Genomic DNA, 12690 nt, shown 5'->3' on the forward strand with positions numbered 1-12690 from the left:
AAAAGTAAGGAGGGCACAGTGCTACCTCATAGTACAAAAAGGTACATGAAAGACCTATGTTCTCCTTCCTCTGCTGCTGGCAGGCACTAAGATGAGGAAGAGATGCTAAGAAGGCCATGGCATGGTGATGGAGGAGTCCAGTCTGGCTGCGGCACCTTCACGCCCTTAGGAAAACTGTCGGCAAGCTTTCATTAGAGTAGGTTCAGGCCACAACGTGAATATTCATCTTTCATCTGTTTAAACAAGGCACTAAATAGTAGGTGTCACTGGTCACTTCCTATTGAACAGAGCCTACAAGATTTTAGGTAAGCATCAAGACACTGATGTTGGGTCAGGCGAAGATTTCCTAGCTATGACACCAAAAAGTATATTGATAAAAGAAAAAAATAAGCTGGGCTTCATTCAGATAAAAAATAATGCATTTCAAAAGACACCATTAAAAAAGTAAAGACGTGCCATGAACTAGGAAAAAATATTTGAAAATCATATATCCAATAAAGCACTTGTATCCAATAATAACAAGTGTTGGCAAGGATATGGAGAAACTGGAACCCTCATGCATTGCTGGTGGAATTGTCAAATTCGAAACTGCTACTTTGAAACACTGATTCATCATATGACCCAGGTAATTACCCCTGGGTAACCACCCAAGTGAAATTAAAACTACATGCACACATCAGCCAGAGCGGCGAAAACGCGGAAACAAACCAAATGTCCATTAATTGGTGGATGGATAAATAAAATGTAGTATATATCCATACTATAGAATATTCTTTGGCAATATGATACATGCTACTGCATAACCTCAAAAACATTACGCTAAATAAAAGAAGCTAGACACAAGAGACCACATACAGTATGATCCCATTTATATGAAATGTCTACAAAAGGCAAATCTATAGAGGTAAGAAGTAAATTATCGGTTGAATGGGTCTGGGGGTGGGAATGAGAGTGATTCCAAATAGGCACAAGGTTTCTTTTGGAGGGTGATGGAAATGTTCAAAAATTAGATTACATGATAGGTGCATACAACTCTATAAATTCACAGATTTTACTAAAAACCACTGAATTGCATATACTTCAAAAGAGTCAATTGTATGGCATGTGAATTATACATCAATAAAACTGTTTAAAAAATAAAGAAATTTAAAAGAGAAGTCAGGGACAGCCCTGACCCCAAACCTCACTATGAAATGTTAACATATTTACACAGAAATCTGCCACTTATCCTGATGTCGCCCTTCCAGAAACTTGACTCTTAGGATGACAAAGAACACGAACAAAGAGTAAGAGACCTCCAAACAGGGTCTAAGATAGCCGTGGCTCATTTATGCACTTTAGACTACAGGAGAAAATGGAAGTCCTCCCCTCGCCCCTACCCAGCCTGAGATGAAAACTTAATGACTCATAGGTACAAATGCAGGGCACCTAATTTTAAGCTCGATTATCTGGTTTTCCTCAGCAGCTACATTAACTAAGTGACAGTTAATACTGAGGATGGGATCAGAAGCAAACTCTCAAAGCACAGGCCTCTGGGTCTGGTCAGCCCCTTACAACTTCACACCACTGAGGGCAGGGCAGCAACGGTACCCTGGTGGCCAAAAATGGTTACGACATCTGTTATCTGAGGCTGGAAAGAGAATCAGTTTCTCAAAATGAGGTCATCAAAATGGCCATGGGTATGCACCCATTTATGATACAGGTTCTCTTGCCTCACTCAAACCAACTGAATCAGAACCTCCAACAATGATACCTAAGAATCTGCATTTTTAACAAGCCCCTTGATGATTCTTATGTTTTAAATTTTATTGTGCACAAGAGCCCTTTACTTAGAGAATATTAGCGATGGAAGGAACCTTGATGATCATCTAACCCAAAGTTCACATACTGTAGATGAAAACACTGGGGACCAACGATGTAACATGATTTTCAAAGATCAAATAGTTCTTTAAACTCTTTAAAAAAAAAAAACAAAACTATGTCTCTAGTCCTAAAAATTGTCAAGAATACTACTGACAAAAGAGAATATAAAATGTACCTTGGAAATATTTTCTTCAAAGATTGATGAAGATAACATGCTTAATCATTTAAAGGGATATGTTTCTGCTCTCAGGAAAATTCATCCAGAGCACCTCATTACCTGAAGCTGCCAACGAAATGAGTCATCATAACAGTTAAATTATTTTTTCCTTGTTGGTATGTTCAGTTTAATTATTGCCTTTTTTCCCCAAACCTACCTCCCTTGAGAAAATGCATAGGTTATTTGACCCAAAACACCAACATTCTTACAGATCACAAGCATTAAGTCATCATTTCCTCTGAAGCCACATCTCCAGGGCTGCAAGTCATATTTTTATATTAATGCAGCCTGAATTCTCCTGTGCGTGGGTCCTAAATCATGAGCTAGCAAGAGGGAGGAGATATGGGGATATATGTATATGTATAGCTGATTCACTTTGTTATAAAGCAGAAACTAACACCATTGTAAAGCAATTATACTCCAATAAAGATGTTAAAAAAAAAAAAAAGATTACATTCTATTGGAGGAAAACAGTCAATAAACAAATATACAAATTAACTAAAAAAAAAAAAAAAAGTGGGTCTGTTTCCAGGGGCCTATTTAGCCAGTGGGTTCATCACCCGAAACCTCAGGCTCCCTTTCATTATTCCTGCTTGATCCTGCCTTTTGATAATTTCCAGTAAAGCACTGTTGTCTTATTTTCTGCTTTAGACAAGCTTAAGGGAGAGTTTCTTAAGTCACTTGACCAAAATATATTTTGGAGCATGGAAAGAACATAGTTTCTTTGTTTTTGGGGGGGTTTTGTTTTCACAAAAGGATTACTTGGATTCAAAATCTTGTTCACTGACTTGTTAATCGTGATGTAGTGACATGACAAATTTCTCAGCCTGTTAGAGGCTTTAATTTCTTTTTCACAAAATGTAAAGAATAACACCTACCTTGCAAGGTTTTTTGCAAAGATTCTAAAAAACACGTAGTACGTAAAATAGATAATATATGCAACACGAACAGTGTCTATTGTATATATATAATTGTCAATGAAAAAGTGTTGCCTGCCATATCAGTAAACAAAGGATGTTGCAGCCATCAAGCCATCACATTATAGCCGCCCCAAGAGTGAACCCTGAGGAAACTCAGGATGGAAACAGGATGCCCACCATCTAGCAGTCAACTGCCACAGCCTCCCCTGATGGTGCACCCCGAGGGAACTCAGGATGAGAAAGCACAGGATACTGGCCCACATAGCTGAGGTGCATATCAAAGGAAGGATTTCAGTGAGCCCAGACTTTTGCATCTTCCCATACACAGAAAAACACTAAAAATTCATTAACTCGAGATGTCTGGTTTTCTTTAATTAACAGGAATCTTTCGATGTTCCGATTTACCTGGTCTTTGTTGCAAAAACTCCTATAGTTGATGGCGCCTCCCTCTCCTTTTTGGATCAGTCCCTCAGAGAAAGCTGAGAGGCTGTGTCCCAGGCTTAAGTCCTCAGTTTTGCCCACCAAATAAAACATATTTCTCAACTTTGAGGTTGTGCATTTTTTTCAGTCAACATCATATATATGTTAAATATACATATATAGAATATATATACACAAATATACATATATATTAGTGTAGGGGGTAAAAACATGGACTTTTCCTTGTTATTTAACCACTCTGAACCTCAGTTTCCATTTCAGCAAAATAGACATATTAACAGGTCCTAAATCACAGTGTTGTCAGAAGGGCTAAACACACATAAAGCATGTACCCACTGTCTGGCAAACAGTAGGAGCTCAACAAATGTTGTCCAATGGCAAGGCAGCCCTCAAGAGACCAGCGGTCAGTACGTGGTGGGTATTATGATTATTGTTCATTTCTTTCAGGGGCAATCTGGAAGCGCAGAGGCAGAGGTTTGGAGGAATTTTAGGGGTCCACACAATACACCCAGGGGGGAACAACACAGATCCCCTGAGTGGGGTTCAGGGAGCACCTCAGCAGCCCTGGCCCTTCCTGCTCTCTCAGTTGGGAGGGTCTCAATGCTGGACTTTGTATTTTCAAAAGATGGCCCGGGCCTTCTTCAGAGAAGAGGAGGTGACAGACAGCATGATGATGGCTGATGAAGGTGTGGGATGATGAGCGGAGAGTCAGCTTGTACCAGAAACATCAACACTCAACCAACGCCTGGCTCTACTTCCTCACCTGTTGATTGATGGCTAGGCTTTATCTAGTTTCAGGACGAGAGTAAAACACAAGGATTCGAAATAGAGTCACAGGTGTAGAAAACAAACTTATGGTTACCAGGGGGGGAAAGTGGGGAGGGGAGAGGGATAAGTTGGGAGATTGGGATTGACATATACACAACACTACCTATAAACTAGATTACTAATCAGGACCTACTGTATAGCACAGGGAACTCTACTCAGTACTCTGTAATGACCTGTATGGGAAAAGAGTCTAAAAAAGAGTGGATTATATGTATATGTATAACTGCTTCACTTTGCTGTACACCCGGAACTAACACAACATTGTAAATCAACTATACTCCAATAAAAATTTAAAAAAACACACGCAAGGATTCTCCAAAGATCTTATGTTTGGACCTGATTCCTAGATCTTCTTCTGGGAATTGGGGGTGGGAGGAGAGAGAGTAAAGGAAACAGTGGGGTGGGGCGGGGGGATGTGCATAGGGAAATGAGCGCTTCATGGCGGAAGCACTGAAGCACCACAAAAGGAGTTCCATCGATCCTGGAGAAATCCCCTCAAGTCCCCTCCAGGAAAACTTCAAAACTCAGGACTGTCGATTCAGCGCACCTGAAAAAAACAGAGCAGATGGACGTCAGGACCCCGTTGGGATCCTGCAGCTCCATGGCTGCGGCCCCAGCAGTTTTGAGGGCAAACAGCTTACTCCAGAGTATTGATCCAGCCACAGCAAGGTGCAATCTGCTTAAAAAAAAAAAAAGTCTGTTTGAGAAATAGACCCACAGACACAGAAAACAAAATTTCCGTTACCGAAGGGGAAAGGGTGAGGGGAGGGATAAATTAGGAGTGTGGGATTAACAGAGACACACAGATATATGATATACGTAAAATAGATGAACAACAGGGTCCTACTGTAGAGCACAGTATTACTGTGTTCAATATTACTCAATATCTTGCAATAAACGATAATGAAAAAGAATCTGGAAAACAACATATATATGTATGTATGTATACGTATGTATGTGTGTATGCATAACTGAATCACTTTGCTGTACACCTGAAACCACCAACAATGTAAATCAACCATTCTTCAGTTTAAAAAAATAATTTAAAAATAATTTTAAAGTCTGTGTATGTACAGCAACCCTACCCCGTCAAGCCGGGAAGACGAACAGCAGTTACGTGTAGACAGAGGCAACCCACCACATTGTCCCCAGCACGCAACTCCAGACATGGTCAGAAGCCTTTTACTGCCTGAGAGTTTTAGCACATGAGGGGGAAGCTTTTCAACTCAATTAGCATTCAGTGGTCCTGATGCTCAATCACAGGGATCAGCTGGGAAGTTACTAAAGCCATTACCAGGGGCTGGAGTCGCCAGCTGAGTTTGAAATGTCAGTGCCTTTCCCCTGACACCACCTCCCCTCTTCCCACTGTCCCTCCCAATCAGAGGTCCTGATAATTTGGTAACCTTTCACAACAGCAGGCAGTCATCCTTCAGTCTTGGGATCAGGGACTTTGAAATACCCAAGGAGTCAATTACAGCTTGGCTCTGTCCCTGGGAAAAGAAAGCAGCATCCGAGAGGTGGAAGGAATTGGGGTCCTGGGCAACGCGGGCAGGTGAGTTCCGAGGCGCCTTCTCCCAGATGCCGCCTGCATCCCACCAAAGCTTCCGAGGAGACCACAGCCTGTAGGGGTAGAAAGAAGAGCCTGGGAAGACCCAGCTCAAGGTTGCTATAAGCAAAAGAGAATATGAAGGGAGAATTGTCTCGAATTAGAGGAGGATTGCAGGAATGTAACCCTTTGTATTCTAAAGATCTGACAGTGAATTGGTAGGTAGGTAGGACCTTGGCTAGTTGTTAATCAATACTCATTGGCCCTTTCTCTTTGCTGCATCCAGATTCCCTTCGACAGCCCCCTTGCCTCTGGGTGGGGCCCTGGGACGAGCCCTGACCGGTGGACCATGCGCAGAAGCGGCTCTGTCCTCTCTGGGCAGAAGAGGCCAAGAGCGTGCGTGCCTTCTCCAAGCTCCCTTCTTCCAGCGCGGGGCTCTGAGGACCTGAGGAAGGTGACGCCACAATGTTGAAGGACCCTGAGTCCCTCACATCTGCAAAGAACAGAGTCTCCCACTCCAACCCTAGCCAGTAAATCGAGCAAGAAAGAAAACTTGAACCTGTATGGACGAAGAATGTCGCCTGCCCTATCAGTCAACAGAGTGTTGCAGCCATCAAGCCATCATCAGCCATGGCAGCCATCCCCGATGGTGCACCCGGAGGGGATTCAGGATGGAGAAAAGCAGGATGCTGGCTCTAGATAGTTCAAATGCACATCAAAGGAAGGATTCCAATGAGCCCAGACTCCTGCCTCTTCCCATACCTAGAAAAATGCTAAATTCGTTAACTTGAGATGTCTGGTTTTTCTTTAATTAACAGTAATCTTTTGATGTTCCGACTACCTGGTTGTTTTGGGGTTTAATGTTTTGTTTTGTTTTGTTTTTGCAAAACTCCTATATGTCCTGGTTCCTCCCTTCCCTCTTCAGTGCAATCTCTCAGAGCGATCTGACACTGCCTCCCGGGCTTAAGTCCTCAGCAAGTCCACCAAAAAAAAGATGATTCTCAACTTTTAGTTGTGCATTTTTTTCAGTCAACACCTGCTAAGCCACTGAGGTTTTAGGTTGTTTGTTAGTACAGCTACCATCAGTTATCCTGACTGACAAAATGACATAATCAGAATTACAAACAAAAATATCCATCATATATACATATATATATATATATATATATATATATATATATATATATATACATATATATATATATATATATATTTATAAACAACAAAATAACTGAATTAACTGTCCAAAAAAGGGAGCTGGTTAAATAAAGGATGGTACACGATACAGCCGTTAAGACACGTCTTTAAAATGATGCTAATGACATAGGGATACGATAAAAAGTGAACTTATTGTTTTTTCTACTGCAGAGTAGTAACCAAAAAGTAATTGTAAAATAATTTAAGTACTTTGCTTAGAGTCTTTGAAGGGGATTTATGGATCACAGATTTTTTTTTTTAAATTCTCCCTTTCCCGTCTTACCACAGCACTTGCTCCCACACTTCCTTCTTCAAATATTCTTGCACAAAATCCCCGCCACTAGCCTACTTACCTCTAGCCTCCCCTTCCTTTTTTCCCCAATACTGTACCCCCAAAACTAAAGGACAGTCCACCATGCAGAAAAGGAAGAATAGGTGGAAGGAGGGTAAGCCTGCTAACAGTCATACATCAACGATGCTCACCCAGAACCTCTGGCAAAAGGAACTTCATTTTCCTACATCTTTCCAGAATCAGAATCTTGCTCACCTCTGGCCCAGGCTCAAAGGGAGCTCTTGTCGTCAGAGAAAAATTAAGGAGTTCTCCACTGCCTGTGAAAGTAACTGAGGATGCTTTCTGATACATTGCAGGCACGGAGAGAGAGCATGTTTAGCTTAGTCAAGGCCTCTTTCATGACATGGAAAGAAAAGAGGTCAAAGTTACATTAAAATGAAGAATCAAAGAGTTCTTTGATTTTTGAAAGAAATCATTAATTGCATGACTTTTGATCAGACTGCATGTCTTATCAAATCTGGAGCTCATCCTTGCACGTGGATGAATAATACAAGAGTCCCCACAAGATCCCTCTTCCTCTGCAGCCCCATGTTTTTCTCCCTTTGGCTGGTGACAGTGGTTTTTGTCCTCTACGTGAGTTGGATGGGTTGGGAATGTGTCACTTTGAAAAGAAGATGCCCTAACACCTGTCCATAAAAAAGGCAGAGTTCTGGTTACCTCAGCCCTCCCATCCATTCTGGGCACCCACTCAGGGCTCCAAAATGATCTTGTTGGCTGGACCTTCACAGTAGATAGGTGTGAATTAAATGACGAAGCTCTGGGCTGCGTCAGACAGAGGGGGCAAATCATAGTGTCTGATAGGACAGGTATTTTGCCTGTTTTTAAATTTCTACACAATGGGGGATCCTTTTCTAGGCTGACCCATCTGGAAGTTGCTTCCCCCCCCGCCCCCCCCAGGTATCAAATTCAGCCTCAACAGAACATGGGCCCTCAGAGATGCCACAAACATAGAGACCCCAGAATGAGAAAAAGGAGACCGCTGTAAACCTGGATCTCAAGGAGGACAGAAACAGGCATTTTGCAGACAGCATGAAAGGAAAGCACAGAAAATGACTCCACTTAAAACAGAATTTTGAGCTACAACAGCTCCGGGGACTTGAATTCTCTCCAGTTAGTAAATACATAGTTTGCACCATCTTACCACAGAATAATCTGAGATAAGACGAGAGACGGGGTACTAAAGATCGACAAAACCTAGATTTTGAGTGAGGAGGACTCTGAAATGGGCAAGAATAGAGACATTTGCACTCAATACAAAAAGCTGAGAGCTTTGTCCACCCTTGTGAGGAAGGTGAGTATTAAGAACCTCAGTAAAGGGGCTTCCCTGGTGGCGCAGTGGTTGAGAATCTGCCTGCCAATGCAGGGGACACGGGTTCGAGCCCTGGTCTGGGAAGATCCCACATGCCGCGGAGCAACTGGGCCCGTGAGCCACAACTACTGAGCCTGAGCGTCTGGAGCCTCTGCTCTGCAACAAGAGAGGCCGCGATAGTGAGAGGCCCGCGCACCGCGATGAAGAGTGGCCCCCACTCGCCGCAACTGGAGAAAGCCCTCGCACAGAAACGAAGACCCAACACAGCCAAAAATAAAAATAATAAATAAATAATAAATTAAAAAGTTTAAAACAAAACCAAAAACATAAAATCTGGAAAAAAGTTGAACACCTATATACCCACTGCAGACTTTACAATTAGTATTTTGGAAAAAAAAAAAAAAAAAAAAAAAAAGAACCTCAGTAAAAATGACTTAGAGTCTTCAATTAATCCTTTTCTTAGTAAAATTGGAGGGAGATAAACAACCTTAGTAATCGTTACGGATAATATCCGGACTATGGGTGTGTCATTGGCAATGATATTAGAACCATTCCTGGAGTATTACAATGGGCTGGTCATTGTCAAGGGCACTTTCAAATATTGTGCTGCTCTGCCCGAGCGCACTGCAGTGTAGATGTGATGAGTCCCACTTCACAGAACATAAACTGAGACTCAGACAGGATATATGATGCTTTATAACACCAAATACAGAAAAACTTAAAGAAAAAAATGTCCCGTAGTCAAATCAGTACTGTTATTTTAATCACTTTTTCTGCACTTGTATTATTAAAATTTTAACAAAATGAAATACTCCATCTAGTATTTTGTACCCTGCTTGTACACTACATCTTCCCACCATTAAATATTCTTGGAGAAAATCATTTGTAATGAATGAACTGTTTTCCATCCTTTTTTTAAAAAAAATCTTTATTGGAGTATAATTGCTTTACAATGGTGTGTTAGTTTCTGCTTTATAACAAAGTGAATCAGCTATACATACACATATATCCCCATATCTCCTCCCTCTTGCGTCTCCCTCCCACCCTCCCTATCCCACCCCTCTAGGTGGTCACAAAGCACCGAGCTGATCTCCCTGTGCTACGCGGCTGCTTCCCACTAGCGACCTATTTTACATTTGGTAGTATATATAAGTCCATGCCACTCTCTCACTTCGTCCCAGCTTCCCCTTCCCCTTCCCCGTGTCCTCAAGTCCATTTTCTACGTCTGCGTCTTTATTTTCCATTCTTAAGTTGGGCCATCCGTTATTTAACCACCCCCTATTGTGGGATTTTTAGGTAGCTTCTACTATTTTTTCTATTACACTACTGGCTGAGATGAATATTCTTGAACATAAGTCTTGCACATAAATTTGACTTTCACCTTAGGATAAGATCCTAAAAGCAAAATTACTGGCTCCAAGTGTATGAACATTTTAAGGCTGTTGATACACAAATTGCCAAATTACCCTCCAGAGGCTTCGCACCAATTTCCATCCCCATCAGCAGCAACAGATGAAAACGGCCTTTTCCTTACATCCTTAGCGGCCAATTTTGTGCGTTCTTAAAACTTTCTACCGATTAGATGAGCAAAAAAGAAATAGATTTATAACTTGCATTTCTTTGTTAGGTAGTGAAGTTGAACATCTTTCCATATTTATTGGGGATAAGCTTGTGTTCTATGGTGAATGCCCTGTCGCATCTTCTGCCCGTGTATCTATCACTGTGTTGGGAGATGCTGGGATGCAGAACCTTCTTCGGTGCCTGGTGTGGTTCTGCTCCTGCTGACACAGAGTCCTCTCTCCGTGGAAGATGGCTGCTCCATAGCACTGAGAAAAGTCAGCACCCCTACAGCCTGCCATGGGCCTGGAAGTGATGTCTCAGTGGCTCTGGAGGAATTACATTCAGGTCCCTGGATTTAGCAACTCACCAGCAACCAGAACTGGTACTTCAGGACTAAATGACTCTGCAGTGTATCAGTTCGCATGAACTTGACCTTCTTCCCACCTTTTCACCCAAGTGACTGAATCAGGCCAAGCTGCGGTGGAGACACAGCTTCGTCTCTCTTCTCCCGGGAGTGGGACTGAAAAGCCAGTACAGAGCAGATCATCCCTGCAGACACTCGCTGGGTGACCCCGGGGCACAGCAGGAGGAAAGAAGGGTGATCATCCTCACCCTTCTTGGAGGGTGGAGCCACGTTCCAAAAACAGATGCAGTAAGCACGAACCACACAACCACCCAGATGAACTTGAACTCAGCAGTTGGAATGAATAACCCCTCCTTTCTGCAAGTCACTGCTCACCCTGTGCCTCTCTCCATTGGTGAGTGGTTCCTTCTGGCTTGAAATCACTACTGGTGACTTACCACTGCTGGTGCTTTACATTGTTGTTTCCCCCACGAGAATGTCAAGTTCAGGGCATCCAGTTCCTCCGCGTGAAACCCTTTGTAGTTGCTATGGGTGAACGGATGAGTGAGTGATAAATGAACAAAACAATTTTTCCCTAGCACTTCCATGCTGTTTCTAAATGACAGATTTCCACAGCTCCCTCCCCGATACAACCACAGACTCTTTGAAGACATTTCTCTCTCTCCCCGCATGCCTGGCACAAAGGGGGATAAATGCTAATCGAGGGAATGAATGAAACAAACCTTATCTGGACCACAAGAACGCACGCCTACTTGAGCTCATCTTTTTTTTTGTTGATGTTTTACTTTAAATTTTATTTCCTGCCCCCAAACATCCGTTAAGCGCCCAGGAGAAGGAAAAGGGGATGTGACTAGCAATAGAGAGAAATCTTCTTCACAACAATGGCCATGGCAAGCTTAGGCACTTTTGGTGAAATCTCTCTGGGAAGTACTGGCAGAGGAATAAAAGGCAAACTGACACAGAAGTATTGCTTGGTGTGCATTTCCAGGCTCTGCCTTCTTTCTCATCTCTTGGTGGCAGGCGGAGGAAGAGGAGAAAAGGTTAAACTTTTTTATAAACCGGCAGAATAAGCTTATCACATCCTCTCACTATCTCTGCATAGGTTCTAGTCTCTGCAGCATTATATAAGCTTTGCCCAAAGTAATGAACAGTTGAAAGTCAAATGTAATACTTCACCAAACAACTTAAAAATGCTTGCACACCGGAAAGGATTAAGTTGCAGAGAACACAAATGGACCCAGAGCAACCTTTGCCAAAAGAGAATATTGTGCTAAATGGACAGCCATAGCTCTTTTCCATATGAAGAAACAGTCAGAAGGATACAAGAACTTGGTCAAAATCACACAAGTAAGTAGGACAGAATCTGGTCTGTCTGTCCCAAGGGTTGTGTTCTTTAACCACCAGGCTAGCTTTTCTCGAATCTGATTCATGCATAGCATAACTCTACACCTCTGTTTGCCTTGAATATTCCCTGTTTATACGTATGCCTGCTGCAGTTTTTCACATTGCCCACTTTGACTCCCAAAAGCAACCGAGAATACACAATAATTTGGTCACTCTATCCATGGACCACTGTGGTGGGACTACCCAGGAAGCTCATTAAAAGTGCAGCTTCCAGAGCCCTACTCCAGATCTAGATAAGTTTTCTGAGGGTTGGCTCAAGAATCCAGGTACAAGTCTTTTTAAGTGGTTTTGTGGAACCCCCCAGGTGAGTCTCTCGCTCTCTTAAGTTAATAAACCATTTATTCTGCCTCCCGCAGATGCCCAGCCAGGTCCTGTTGAGGTAGGAGTCCCCGCACCACATCAGAGGGATGCTCCCAGCCAAGTCATCTCTGGAGCCTTGGAGAATCTGAATGGTCTCGTGCTGGCCCACCTGCCATGACAAACCTCTTCCAGAGCATTCCCCTTCACATTTTACCTTCTACCACTCCCAAAGGCAGTCTGCTCCAATGAGGCCTGACTTCGTCTGTCCTAACGAGCACCCGCTCATTCAAGCAGTTTAGGAATGCAAGGTGCTGTGGTTCTCAACCAGGGTGGCCCAACCTCTAAAATAGTAGTCCAAGCAGTCTCTACCTCCTGGGCACATCCCCTCT

General features: G+C 42.7%; 1 long non-coding RNA gene across 7 annotated transcripts in view; it reads right to left on the bottom strand.

Moving 5' to 3' along the window:
- Window positions 1-852: 852 nt before the first annotated feature.
- LOC137757991 (uncharacterized) overlaps window positions 853-12690 on the bottom strand; it is a 52410-nt gene continuing 40572 nt past the window's right edge. For 3 of the 7 annotated variants that reach the window (XR_011072668.1, XR_011072669.1, XR_011072672.1), the window contains 2 exons: window positions 5673-5889; window positions 853-4816 (listed from right to left, as the gene is read on the bottom strand). This is a non-coding gene — a long non-coding RNA (uncharacterized lncRNA). Of the gene's footprint in view, window positions 4817-4910; window positions 4946-5672; window positions 5890-12690 lie in introns of all 7 variants that reach the window. The other 4 variants (XR_011072670.1, XR_011072673.1, XR_011072667.1 and 1 more) reach the window with 2 other exon arrangements.

This window comes from Eschrichtius robustus, unplaced genomic scaffold (assembly GCF_028021215.1).
Source record: "Eschrichtius robustus isolate mEscRob2 unplaced genomic scaffold, mEscRob2.pri scaffold_598, whole genome shotgun sequence".
NCBI classification, from domain to species: domain Eukaryota; kingdom Metazoa; phylum Chordata; class Mammalia; order Artiodactyla; family Eschrichtiidae; genus Eschrichtius; species Eschrichtius robustus.